This window comes from Rhinopithecus roxellana, chromosome 9, assembly GCF_007565055.1.
Source record: "Rhinopithecus roxellana isolate Shanxi Qingling chromosome 9, ASM756505v1, whole genome shotgun sequence".
Taxonomy (NCBI): domain Eukaryota; kingdom Metazoa; phylum Chordata; class Mammalia; order Primates; family Cercopithecidae; genus Rhinopithecus; species Rhinopithecus roxellana.
In genome coordinates this window covers 64,235,279-64,248,429 of record NC_044557.1, presented here as the reverse complement: position 1 = coordinate 64,248,429, position 13,151 = coordinate 64,235,279, and the positions used below count along the sequence as shown (strand labels likewise).

The window sequence follows — 13,151 nt, the reverse complement described above, 5'->3', positions numbered from 1 at the left end:
CTCTCCCTGGGCCGGCCGATCTAGCAGGTGAACCCTGAGAACACAAAGGAATGAATATTGCCCGGCAAACTGCCAAGAGCCAGGGTCGCCAAGTCTGCCAACTCCCTTCAACCGGGTGCAGCTCCAGTCACCCCGACCTGTCCTTGCAGGAGACGCTCTCGGGGCCACGGAGAACCGGGCAGGGAGACACCGGTACCAACGCCCGGCGCGCTCGAGGCGAAGTCGCCTCCGCCAGTGACAGGCCTTGACAGGCGTGGGGGCCGCAGTCTGGGCCACCCGGGTGCAACGAGGCGCCTTCTGCGCGGGCGCGGAACGAACGTGCGCAAGAGAACAACCGCGTCCAGAGCCGCCTGCGGCGGGCGCGGTGGGCGTGACGCCATGACGCACAGCACGCGGGCGGCGCGCCGGGGCGGGGCGGGGCGGGGCGGGGCGGGGCTGCCGCGGGCGGGAGGAAGAAGTGGGAGGAGGAGGCTGGGAAAGCGGGGACTGCGGGAGGGGGAGGTGGTAGTTGCGGCGCAGGTTCCCGGGAGCAGCCGTCGAGCCGCAACTGCGGAGGAGGAGTTCGGGAAAGCGGCCGTCGGGACCCCTCCCCTAAGTCGTCTCCGCCCCGGTTGAGAGGCGCCTCGGCGCATCGGAGGGACCCTCCCCCGCGCTTCCTCAGGCTGCTGTCGCGGCTGCTGGGAGATGGGCCTACTCGCCTGCCGCTCTGCGCTGCACGCTCTCTGAGGAGTTAAAGGTACGGGCGGGCACCCGGAGGAGCTTGCGCCCCGGAGCGGGAGAGCAGGGGCGGCTCTCGCTTACGACCCAGGGAGCTCTGGCCGGGCCGCAGCCCTCGCGCCCCTCCCCGGGACAGAAATCGATTCGGAAGTCCCGTGGGAAAAGCGCCCCCCTCCAGTGTCCAGCGTGGGTCCGGGGCCGTGGCCGGCTTCGGGGGTCAGGCCTCGGGCAGCTCCGGGTCCCCTACCCGGCCCAGGCGCGGGCGCCTCCTGGGCCTCGGGGGCCGAGGCGGAGCGTGGGATCAGCCCCAAGCCCTGTCCTCCTGGCCCGAGTGCCTGTGCGGCCGGCGGCCGGCCCGGCGATATTGTGACGGGCCGAGGCGGCGCTCCCCTCGAGCTGTCTGCTACCCCTGAAGCAGGGGAGACCCAAGGGCGACTGCCGCGGGGAGGCGGCGGGGGCGGAACGCATTCCTGACGGGTGAAATCGGCTCTAACGGGACCGATTTCCGGGCCTCGCTGCAAATTCGGAGCCGGGACATCGCCCCGCAAGCCGTGCTGCCAGGGGCCCTAGGGAGGGGAGCTGTGTTCCGGGGAAGGTTCGTTTGGGACTGCTACCACCTCCTTCAAAAGCAAAAATTACACAACACACCAAAACGGTGTAGCCTTGGACTGAAGTATGTGTTAACGGGGGTCTTCCGGGATTGTCTCCTCATGCTAAGCCTTTAGGGTGTTCCCAGCCCTCGCCCAGCAAGTAATGCTACTACTTTGAATTTTCAGTTTTTCCTATCTGAGTTCCACTCTGCAGTTGCTCTTTTTTTCCCATTTCCATTAATGGGAAGAAGAAAAAGAAGTTCAGGGTTCATTAACCCCGCGACAAGGGCAGTAAATAAAAAGAGAGAAGAGAGTGGTTAAGGCTATATATGGGAGAGAGAAAGGTTTAATTTTTTCCCATTGGCCCTTGGAGAGATAAATACACGAACGATGCTTTACTCTGCTTAATGTTTACTGTCCACAGTGTTGCAGAATGTTCTGTTGGGGTGACGTTAGAAAAGACAGCGTTTAAGTGCCGCTGCAATTTTCAAACCTAAGTGTTGGCTGGAAATGCTAATTTTAAGTGTTAGTAAACAGTGGAGGCTTAAAGCAGTCCTTTCCTTTGATTGGTTGCCTTAAATTGTGATCTTTACATTCCACTTTTTTTTAAGAACATGGCTATCTTTTTATTGTTTTTTGTATCTTTTCTTATTTTAACATAGATTCATTGACACTTTTGGTTGGTTGAAGTCTGACGGTTTACCTAAGTTTTATTTTCAGTTTTGCCATTACCCCTTTTCATACACATTTTACCACTTCTGTTTATAATGCAAGCCATTACCGTATTTACCTGTTGATGCTTATTTAACACTGAACTATCTGAATTGAGTTAAAATGTAAATACTTCTCTATTTAGAAAATGGCGATGATCGTATTTTCAAATGTTCTTTCCTTGCTACAGTTCCATGGTAAAGATTTAGAATTAAGCCTTGGGACTTAATAAACCAAATTGTGCTAAAAAACACTTTTAAAATTTGTTAGTTTAATGCCCTGGTTAATGTTCTCTTTTTTAAAATTACTGTATGGAATTTAACTGAAGTTTAAATTTTACGTGTCCATGGAAAAATATTTTAATGTCATCGCAAGGTGTCTTTTTGAGGAAAAAATTACAGTTGGCAACTAATGTTAGTGTACTTTTTTCACTATCTCAGCTTCCAGGAGATTCCAGTAAGATTAATTTTTAAAACTGCAACATTATTTTAGGAGTTGAAGCACAACTCAATTCTTAGTATCCAAATAGTGGCCACTGGAAATTTTGTTTTCTCATTTAAGAGATCCCTCAGTTGATCAGTAGACTTAATGTAAAAAACTGTCCATACTGTCAACCAGTGTTGGGATTTTTTAAAAAAATTGGTGATTTCTTGAGTTTTTGATGTATTTTGCTTGACTAAAACTATTATTTTCTACTTAATATATGAGAGGCGCTAAGATTCGTATTTTTAAAGATACTTCATTCAAGAACATGGATGAATAAATAAAATATTTAGCATCTTGGTGGAAAGTAAATGCACTTCCCAAATTGGAATGTAAGTGAAGTCGTAAAGCGGTATGTTTGCAGTTGAGGATGTAAGACACTTGGGTCACTTCTATTTTAATGGGGTTGGATCGAAGGATACTATTTGTTATGGGGTTGTTTAGTATTAAATATGAGTAATTAAAAGCAAACTTTTTGTTTTAACTATTTGAAATAATCACTTGTATATTATGCAAGGTTCTGACACCCCCTGCCCCCCACGGTTTTTTTTTTTTTGTTGTTCCTGTTGCAGCAGTTTATATCTTGAACACTTATTTAGATTTATATAGAAATTTTTTGGTTTCAAATTATTTCTCCCCCTTCTCCAACACACATAGTTTGTTGTTGTTGTCGTTTTTAATCTGCAGGACACAGATGGTTGAGATACATAGTTTTCTGAAATTTCCAAGTAGGGAAAAGAAGGCAAAATATTTGTGATAACATGTAAAAGTTCCTAGTCAAGTGCTGAGCACAGAGTAAGCTGGAGATAAATTTTGTTATATTAATATTTACATCTGAATTGCTCACTTATATCATCTGTACTCAGGTTATATAGGAAATCTTAGGGAATTGTTATTCGTTTCTCTAATGTCATTAACAAGTGAAAACTGACCGTCAAATGCAGGCTGGTTTTGTACTGAACTAATAAGCTCATGCTCTTTTAACATTCTTCACCAAGATAAAAATTAGGCCACCTTGGGCAAAAGCCCAAAGTAAAGTTGAATTTCTAAATTTATATTTGATTGCATATTGCATTGTATTTGGCAAACTAGCATATCATAGCAAAATGGTAGTTTAATTTACATTGTCTGAAAGGACCTATGATTGTATATGGAGTAGTACTTCAGCTTAAAAGCTATTTATCAAAATGTTCATCTTACTATTTTCAGAGAATAGCTAAATTTTTCTTCCAAAATTTTTTTCTCCAACTAGGAGTAATTATGAATTTTGTAAGTCATGCCAGTTCTTTGTTAGCAGACAGAAGATGCCTAACATTGAAACAATTCATTTACTTAACCATACCTGCACATCTTAAGACTAAGGGATAATATTTCCTTGCTAAACATACCTGTATTTCAGATGGTGGCAGGCTTCAACCAAATAGGTTGAAATCACTTTGGGTTGAAATCACTTAGGGTGTTTAAAACTTGTGTATTTCATTTGTTTCTCAAAAGCTATCATATGTCAGTGATACTTTATGTATCAAAGTGGAAAAAAGTAACACTTTTTGATAAAGTAGGTTTTGCTTGTGTTGCTCTCTTTATCACTGTCATTAACACCTGAAGAATTATTTTTATTGGTAACATTTTTTTGAAAGTTATGCCATTAGCCTTAAAACCATTATATAGTCTTATCCGATTGATGTTATCTAGTATTTTATTTTATAAATCATTTACTAAAGAATTAGTGTTAATTTGTTTTAGATGTCCTATTTGGGAAGGTGTTGTTACATGAAACTCTCAATATGACAGAAGTGATCCGTTGTTTTAAGTCTCAAATAAGTTTGTGCAGTGAATTCTGAAACAAAATCCTGCTCGGAAATCACGTTAGCTTGTTTATGCCCAAAAGAAACTTCGAAACTGAGTCTTTGGTCCAGAAAACTGGAGTTGGCCCCATAAAATTATGTATACTTAGCATTTTTAACTTCTGTCCTGTTGGGGAGACCCCTGAGGGTAAAAATAGTCCTTATGATTTGAATAGCAGGCAGATTGCCAGTTGAAGAGACTCTGGTAGAAGTGAGCCATAAGGAGGGAGCCAGAGTTGTTAAAGGGAAGGAGCAAGAAACCAGAAGAAGCTTTTGGGAATGTGATGATATTAGGCTTCCAGATAAATATTATATAGCATATTAATATAAATATTATATCAGAAAAATTAACTCTAGCATAAATCTATTGACTTATATTTTGTGATTTCTAAGTCAAGTATGGCATTTGCCCCTGAAAATGGTAAGATATCCTAAATTAAGTTATTCTAATGCATAATCACAAATGGGACTATGTGAAATGTGCAGAAGTATAGGAGATAATGCAAGCTCTGTGATGACAGGGACCATTTTCTTTGTTCACTCTTCAAATCTCAGCACTTAGCATAAGCCTGACAGTAAAAGATGTAGAGTAAGTATTTGCTAATAGAATTAAAGTATCTACAATCTAAGGTATTTATTTTATAACTATCTCTTCAGCAGTGTTGTCCAATAGAATGGACAATGTGAGCCACAAATATAATTTAAAATTTTCTAGTGCCACATTAAAGAAGTAAAAGGAAACAGGCAAAATTAGTTTTCATAGAGTGACTTTACATACTTTTATTTGTATTGGACAGCGTAGCTCTAGGGGCATTTTGTATGACATGTTTATTTCTGCAGAACTTCTTTGTCTTTTTGTAGTCTTTTTCTAACTGATTGTTGTGTCTTTTGAGGCCAAATACAGAGTTGCATACACCTTCAAATTGGAGTTACTGAGTTGGATTGAAAGTCAGGCTACCTGTCTTCTCTCAGTTTTACATCTCCCCCAAAAATGACTTTGTGCGTTACTGTCTTTCCCCATATATAATCCTGTAATCCCAGCAGTTTGGGAAGCTGAGGCAGGCAGATCATCTGAGGGCAGGCAGGACTAGCCTGACCAATGTGATGAAACTCTGCCTCTACTAAAAAATACAAAAATTAGCCGGGCTTGGTGGCAGGCACCTGTCATCCCAGCTACTAGGGAGGCTGAGGCAGGAGAATCACTTGAACTTGGGAGGCAGAGGTTGCAGTGAGCTGAGATTGTGCCACTGTACTCCAGCCTGGGTGACAGAGCGAGACACCATCTCTAAAATAAGATAAGGAAGGATGTTCATCATCTATTTCATTGGATTGTATAAGTTAATTATGCCTTTGAAACACTCTGGGCTACTCAGACAATACTGTTATAAAAGAGATCCTCTGATTATTAGTAACTAGTCAGAGCAAGGCTCAGTGTAAAAAACAGGATAGAAGTTCCCATGAGACTAGTGCATGTAGAATGTACTGTTACCTCCCACACTGGAATCAGTAACAATAAATCAATACAAGATGCTCTTAAATAGAATCAAGAGAGACGACTAGGTTGGTTTGAGCACCAGATTTTAAATCTCTCATCTATTTAATATTGCCTGAACAAATCTGTTTTTCAGTTTTTGTATGGAATAAATGGGACTTTTTATATAGGCATCCTTAAATCAGAATCATGAAATAAGGTCCTTTGGAAAGTGGGGATGGGAACTGGTAAGTAGTGTGAGTGGGTAAGTGGGGAAAATAAAATAACCATTTAGAAAAGCCTATTATCTCAGGGTATATGATGTCTATAGCACAATGACTGTAATTCTTTTATGCAAACCAAGGGTGGCAGTGGTTACCTGGTAAGCAGTTGAGACTTCTGGTTGTATATATAACCATATCAAATAGATTTCTCCTTATAGCCATACCCTTTAATATAAAACCAACTTTTGCCAGGCATGGTGACTCATGCTTGTAATCCCAGCACTTTGGGAGGCCAAGGTGGGTGGATCACCTGAGGTTAGGAGTTGGAGACCAGCTTGGCCAACATGGTGAAACTCTGTCTCTACTAAAAACAAAATAAAATTTACCTGGGTGTGGTGGTGGGCACTGCAATTCCAGCTACTTGGGAGGCTGAGGCAGGAGAATCGCTTGAACCTGAGAGGTGGAGGTTATAGTGAGCCGAGATTGCGACATTGGACTCCAGGCAGGTTGATGAGCAAAACTCTGTCTTAAAAATAAATAAGTAAATAAAAACTTTTCTTTTGGAGACAGAGTTTCGCTCTGTCACCCAGGCTGGAGTGCAGTGACACAATCTTGGCTTACTGCACCCTCCGCCTCCCAGGTTGAAGCGATTCGCATTCCTCAGCCTGCCAGTAGCTGGGATTACAGGCACCTGCCACCACACCCAGCTAATCGTTTTGTATTTTTTTTTTTTACAAGAGACAAGGTTTGCCATATTGGCAAGGCTGATTTCGAACTCCTGGACTCAAGTGATCTGCCCATGTCAGCCTTCCAAAGTGCTGGGATTATAGGAATGAGCCACTGCACCTGGCCCATTGTTTAAATTATGCACATAAGTTAAATATCCTTTAGATTTTTGCATAAATACAGCATACCTTAGTGATGTCCTTAGCAAAAATTTCCAGAACCATATTGTAGTGCGTTGCATGGTAGCCCCCCAAAAGATATGTTCACATCCTAATCCCCAGAATCTACAAATGTTATTTGGAAGAAGGGGTTTGCAGATGTAATTAAGATCTTGAATAAGATCATCCTGAATTATCCAGGTAACCTCAAAATCAAGTGACAAGTGTCTTTGTAAGGGAAAAGTAGACAAATTACAGAGAAGACACGCAGAAAAGAAGGAAGCAATGTGCTCATGGAGGCAGAGATTGGAGTGATGTAACTGCAAACCAAGGAATGCTTATAGTCACCAGAAGCTGGAAGAGTCAGAGAACATATTCTCCCCTCGAGCCCCAGTAGGAGCATGGCACTGCTGGGTTTTGGACTTCTGGCCTCCAGAACTGTAAGAGAAATGTCCATTGTCTTAAGCCAGTCAGTTTGTGGTAGTTTGTTACAGCAGCCACAGGAAACTAATATACAGTCAAAGTCTTCAGTAAACCAAAAATCTCTAATTATTGTTGTTTTATATCATGTGCTGTGATGGTCAGAGACTAAACAGCCCTTTCGTTAGAATTCTAATTCTGAGAAATATCAGAGGAAGTGTTTTAATACCCTCCAGTCTCAACAGGAATCGATTATATCTTGTAAGATGCATTTTGTTATTTTTGCTTGTATCATTTCTTTCTCTCTCTCCTAACTTGCTCCTTCTTTGCTCTTTGTATGCTTTTTAAGATGTAGTTGACGTGGAGGAGGGGAATGAGTAAAACACTAGTAGGATAGACCAACAGGGTTTGTCTTCTTTAAGGTGTAATTCCTCCATGATCTGCCTTCCACCTTTTTGTCTCCTTTACTGGATTTGCCTCTTCTCCCCTACATCTTAATGTTAAAATGCTACAGGCCTCATTCCCTACTCTTTAGTATTTACTTTTTGGTGATTTCGTCTGTGTTTGTGATTTTACATACCATCCAAATAACAGCAACTCCAAAATTTACAGCTCTAGGCTTTACTATTTTCCTAAACTCTAGGCTTATCAAACGGGTGTTTGGATATACATCTCTACCTAGGTATAAGAGATATCTCAAATATAAATGTCTAAAAATGAACTTCTGGTCTTGACTCCCTCTTGAAACTTGTGTTTCATAGCCTTCCCCATTTCAGTTGATAGCAGTTTCAGCCTTCTGGTTAATCAGGCCATATCCTCTTGTGATCCATCAGGAAGTCCTTACAGTTCTACCTTCAAAACATGTATCAAAACATGTCCTCAACACCTTCACTGATGTGCTGTTGTCATCTTTCTCATAGATTACTTCCATAGTCTTTAAACTGTTCTCCATGCTCCATCCTTGATACCTCTATCTGTTCACAATACCAGAATGATCCTTTTAAACTCTTAGATTGTAAACTATCTCTGTCACTTTAGAAACCCCTTAAGTTTCCCTGTCTCACTTAAAATAAAAGCCAAAGTCCTTACAGTGGCCTTAACCCCACACAACCTGGCATTCTCATGCATCTCAGATAGTCTTTGCCTTGCTCATTTATTTTCAGTGATATTAGGGCCTCCTGGCTGTTCCTTGAGCATACCAGACCCATTCCTCCCTTAGGGCCTTTGCAGTGGCTGTTCTGTGCCTTGGATGCTCTTTCCCCAGATTTCCACATAGCTAACACCTCCTTTACCTCCTTTAGGTCTGTGCTAAATGCCACCCTTTCAATGAGACTCTGATCATCCTGTTTAAAATAGTAATCAGCACCACACAGACACTGATCTCCTTTCTTCTGCCAAACTTTTTCCCCACCTTTTAGTAGAGAAGAATATTAAAATATTTAGACGATATTTAGAAAATTGTAAACTTGTATATAAGAGCATGGAGTAACTTTTAGTAATGGTTATTTATAGTTACTGACCTAGAATGATTGTGGAGATAAGATAGGAGTTGGGCCTTGAAAGAGGAGTAGGACTAGCACAGAAGATGGAAAAGAATACTCTAGGCAGAGACAAAGGCTTAGGAAAATTCATAGAGGTGAAACTATGTATGTTTTGTTAAGATATTTAACAAATAGGTCAGTTGGCTAAAGTGTGGGGTTTTTATGTAGAACAGTGAGAAACTGAGGTTGGACTGTGGAGGGCTTTTAATGCCACAGGAAGCTTGAAATTTATTTTTCATCTCGGGGAAACCAGTGGAAATTTGTAAGCAGACTTTAACAAAGAGGGTGATGTGGTAATTTGAATACCAGGTGATTAATGAAGGCCTAGTCTAGGCAGTAAGATAGTAGGAACACTGAGCCTTTAGCTCTGCCACTTTAGCTGTGTGGGTAAGTCACATCTCTAGACCAGTGCTGTGTGGTAGAACTTTCTGTGGTGAAGGAAATGTTCTAGACCTGTTCAGTCCAGTATGGTAGCCAATAGCCTATGGTTGTAGAGCATTTGAAATGTGACTAGCACAACTGAGGAACTAAAATTTAATTTTAAATTAAATAGCCTCGTGTGACTAGTGGTGGTACATCGAACCTAGTAGCTCTAAGCTTCAGTTTTCTCACTTACAAAATAGGTTAGATTAGAATGCTAGTGTCACTAGAAAGATAGGTTTCACAGACACATAAAATTGGTGCAGCCTCTTGAGAAGAGCAAGTAAGTATATGAGCACATGGACTTTTACATGGCTAGTTTTTTCGTGTGTGTGAAATAGGTCCAGAATTTGTAGCCTTTTCACTCTGTATCTTCTTGACTTACTTAAAGACCCACTCTGTCTTTTGATGGCTACTTTTTCAAATTAGTCTTTGGATTACTGTCTCCCAGGAGTTGACTAGTTAAATATCTGATACATCTAATTTAATAGTCTGTTTTAGAATTGTAGTTAAACTAATTATGTTGCTTTTGTATTTTATTTTTTAATTCTTTTGTATTTCATTTTTTTCAGAGACAGGGTCTCACTGTGTCACCCAGGGTGGAATGCCTTGGTGTGATCATAGCTCACTGCAGCCTGGAATTCCTGGGTTCAAGCAACCGTGCCACCTCAACCTCCCAAGTAGCTGGGACTACAGGTGTGCACCGCCACACCCAGCTGATTTGTGTAGTTTTTGTAGAAAGGGGTTTCACCGTGATGCCCAGGCTGCTCTTGAACTCCTAAGCTCAAGTAATCTGCCTGCCTTGTCCTCCCAAAGGGCTGGGATTACAAGCATGAGCCACCATGCCCAGCTGATTTTATTGCTTTTGAATTCTCAATAAGAAAACCATAACAGAGATAAACCTTTATAATTGTTTACCTGCTGTGTAATTATTACCTAGATTTTTCTGTCTTTAGAAAATACTCCCTTTTCTTTCCTTATACAGTTAATAATATTTCCTTTGTACATGAGTTTTTAATCTCATTTTGAGGAGACTTGTGTAAAGAGAAGCTAATTTGAATACTATATACCCAAAGGGAAACAGACACATTTTGCTTATTGTGCCTCTTGGTTCCCAAGAGATAGTATTCCATCTGAGAATTACTTTTAGTTTGAAGAAAATAGATCTCTCCCAAACACCTCTTACAGATTACACTCTATCTCTTTTGTACGTATATCATACAATTATATGCACACACAATGATTTAGCTAACCAGAGGTCTTCCCTCCCCCTTACTCATGGTGTCCTTTAGGAGAAAGAGACAAATGAGCTTCCAGAATTGGAGAGATGGGATGCTACTGTTAATCAATAATTTGTGTGGAGTTGAGGGGTATCCAGAGAAAGTGGTTAGGATAAGATTAGTCCAAACACTTAATACTTTTTTTTTCTTTTTGAGACAGTTTTGCTCTTGTCACCCAGGCTGGATTGCAATGGCACAGTCTTGGCTTACTTCACCTCCGCCTCCCGGGTTCAAGCAATTCTTCTGCCTCAGCCTCGCAAGTAGCTGGGATTACAGGCATGTACCACCACACCCAGCTAATTTTGTATTTCTAGTAGAGACAGTGTTTCACCATGTTGGCCAGGCTGGTGTTGAACTACTTACCTCAGGTGATCTGCCCACCTTGGTCTCCCAAACTGCTGGGATTACAGGCGTGAGCCAGCCACTGCACCTGGTCCAAACACTTAATACTTCTAATTGTCCGAATAGTAGAATCAGATTAACCATGAGACTTGGTAAAATTCACTTTGACACTGAATTTACTAAGAAGAGTGTACTAATACTTGGGAGAATTTGGAGACATTTTGTAAAGAACAGAAACAACAATTATTTGTTTACCCTAGACGATTGTAATCATCTACTTAACCTAGAGTATTCTGTGTATTAAAATTGCCTATATATTTGTATATTATCATCATAGTCTTTTGAAACTAAGCGACCCTAGACGTTATCTGGTCTTAATCACCTTAGTTTTTGAATGTGGAAGTTAAAATTCAAAAACATAGACAAACTTGGTTAAGATCTAATACTAGGTCAGTGTTTCCCTTCTGTTGAGAACCAAGAGACACAGTAAGCAAAATGTGTCTGTTTTCCTTTGGATATGCAGCATTCAAATTAGTTTCTCTTCAGCAATGTCTGTTTTAACCAATTGAAGGAAATTTTTGACAGCTAGGTATCTTTTTAAAACCTATTTAAAAACTTACATGTCTCTGGACACTTGATCATACCTGGCATTTTGCACTCTGCTTTTCCTGTGGTTTCCCTAATGCTGTATTGTTTGCTCTTCTTGTCAAAGAAGGCCTGGAATAAGCTAACCAAAATGTTTTTTACCAGGGAAATTGAATGAGTAATGCTTTATTCCTTTTTGCAGCAGCTTACTTTTTGTAATGACTTGAGTAATGAATATTACTTGTAATGAGTATTATTAAAACCACAAAGCACCATTTTGTTCTTCTCCCAATCAGATATAGGCTTAAACAGGTAAATGTGGCAGGTGCGTGATTGTGAAGCTGTTTAAAAAATACCTCTTTTGGGAGGCTTTGTGGCTTATGGGAATAGCTTATTCTGAACTTTGAGTTTCTGTTTCTGAGAGATTATAGAAACTATCTTAAGGCTAGAACCCAAGAGAGTATATCTGGGTCTTGATAAGTGTTTACTTTCTAAAGAACTTGTTGGAAACTGATACTTGCCTACACTGATTATAAGTTGTATTAGCCCCATCTCCGCATTTATAAGTAGTTGAATTAAAAATATTTATTCCATTTTTAATATTAGACCACTTGAGGTAAGTTTGTACTAGCTGTGCATTTATATTTACCTTTGAGAAATTCGTGTACTTTAATAATGTATTCCAAACTTCCAAGTGGCTATTCTGATTACATTAGGGAAGCCATTTCAGAGGCAAGCATTTGTTTTTATTTGTAACCTAATGTGTGATAAGTTTTTTTTTACCCAATACATGGTAAATTTAGATATATTTGTGCTATCTTCTCAGATGAGTATACTTACAGATAATATTTAAGTGATTTATATGTACCATACCCTTTACTGAAATCTTGATGTGTTATTTTATTTAATCTTTATGGACTATAGGTACTGTAATTCCCATTTTACAATTGAAGAAACTGAGTCTTAGTAATCTAACTCAATGTCACATAGTTAATGTAAGTTTCAGAGGCTGAACTTGAACTCAGGATATACTGACTCCAAAGAGCATGCTTTACTCACTCAATAAAATGTACTCTATCACTACCCCATATTTGTATAGCATTTAAAAAAACTTTCCCTCCAAGCTAATCTGAATTTTGTTACCTCATTATATTTTCCAACTTTAAGGTGGGTAAGATAGGTGATTTTGTCTGTAACAGAAAACCCAAAATCTCATGGTGGAACACAATAACAATTTATTTCTCACACAAAAAACCATGTGGAGTACTCAGGTATCCAGATTCTTTCCATCTTGTGACTCATCTTGTGTCCTCTAAGTTCTGCTTATAGTCACCCACTAGAATTACTCCATTCAGCCAGCCATTTTGTGAAGAGAAAGAGAGCTTGAAGGTTGTTTTCAGGGATGATTTAGAGGTCAGTCCTTGAAAGGGCATACATTATTATACTCAGATTGCATTGGCCAGGACTAATAACATGGCCACACCTAGCCATAAGTGGAATGGGAAAATGTAGCCCTGCTTTGTGCTCAGGAGGAAAATGAAGCAGATAAGCATATAACAGCATCTCTTGACAATAGTATTTTCCCCATTTTACAGATGATACAGAGAGGGCCTTTCTGAACAAAAAGCATAAAACCACT

At 40.6% G+C, this 13,151-nt stretch overlaps 1 protein-coding gene across 3 annotated transcripts in view; it reads left to right on the top strand.

Annotated features, from left to right (window-relative positions):
* Window positions 1-437: 437 nt before the first annotated feature.
* Window positions 438-13,151, top strand: part of RNF19A (ring finger protein 19A, RBR E3 ubiquitin protein ligase) — a 54,585-nt gene continuing 41,871 nt past the window's right edge. Inside the window, exon 1 of one of the 3 annotated variants that reach the window (XM_010374168.2) lies at window positions 438-736. The gene's annotated coding sequence lies outside the window, so the exon portion shown is untranslated. Of the gene's footprint in view, window positions 737-8,341; window positions 10,002-10,842; window positions 10,862-13,151 lie in introns of those variants that run through there. The other 2 variants (XM_030937764.1, XM_030937763.1) reach the window with 2 other exon arrangements.